The following is a 661-nucleotide window of genomic DNA, read 5'->3' as shown; positions in this document are numbered from 1 at the left end:
TGCTGCTGCTGCTGCTGCTGCTGCTGGTGAGGATCAGAGGAGAACGGGAAGGCAGAAATGCCAGCCGCAAGGAAGAAGGAATCAATCTGCTGCTGCTGCTGCTGCTGCTGTTGCTGCTGCTGCTGCTGCTGCTGCTGCAGGCAGCAGCAAGGGGGGCTGCTGCTGCAGCAAAGGGGCAGCAGCAGCAGCCATCTGCAGCACAACCTAGCAGCAGCAGCAGCAGCAGCAGCAGACTGTTGCGTGCCCTCATGGAGACACAAAGAAGAAGAAACGGCTGCTGCTGCAGCTAATCCATTGTTGCTGCTGCTGCTGCTTATACTGTTATTCTCTTCGTTGCTGCTGTGCTGCTGCTGCTGCTGCTGCTGCTGCTGTTGCTGCTGCTGCTGCTGCTGCTGTGAATTTGAGTGCCGCTGCTCCACGCTGCGATAACACCGATGCCCATATCCCCACTGAAACTTTTCTGCTGCTGCTGCTGCTGCTGCTGCTCCCGCTGTTGCTGCCGTTGCTGCTGCTGCTGCTGCTGTTGCTGCTGCTGCTGCTGTAACTGCTGTAACTGCTGTTGCTGCTGCAGCAGCCACTGCAGCAGCTGCTGCTGCTGCGTGTTTATATTGTTAGAGTATCCCGCTCTGCTGCACTGTCGGCTGCAGTCTTTCTCCGTGCA

The sequence above is a fragment of the Eimeria mitis genome, genomic scaffold, assembly GCF_000499745.2.
Source record: "Eimeria mitis Houghton genomic scaffold, Emh_scaff2468, whole genome shotgun sequence".
Taxonomy (NCBI): Eukaryota; Apicomplexa; class Conoidasida; order Eucoccidiorida; family Eimeriidae; genus Eimeria; species Eimeria mitis.
The sequence above is the reverse complement of the archived record's forward strand: the minus strand, read 5'-3'. Positions refer to the sequence as shown.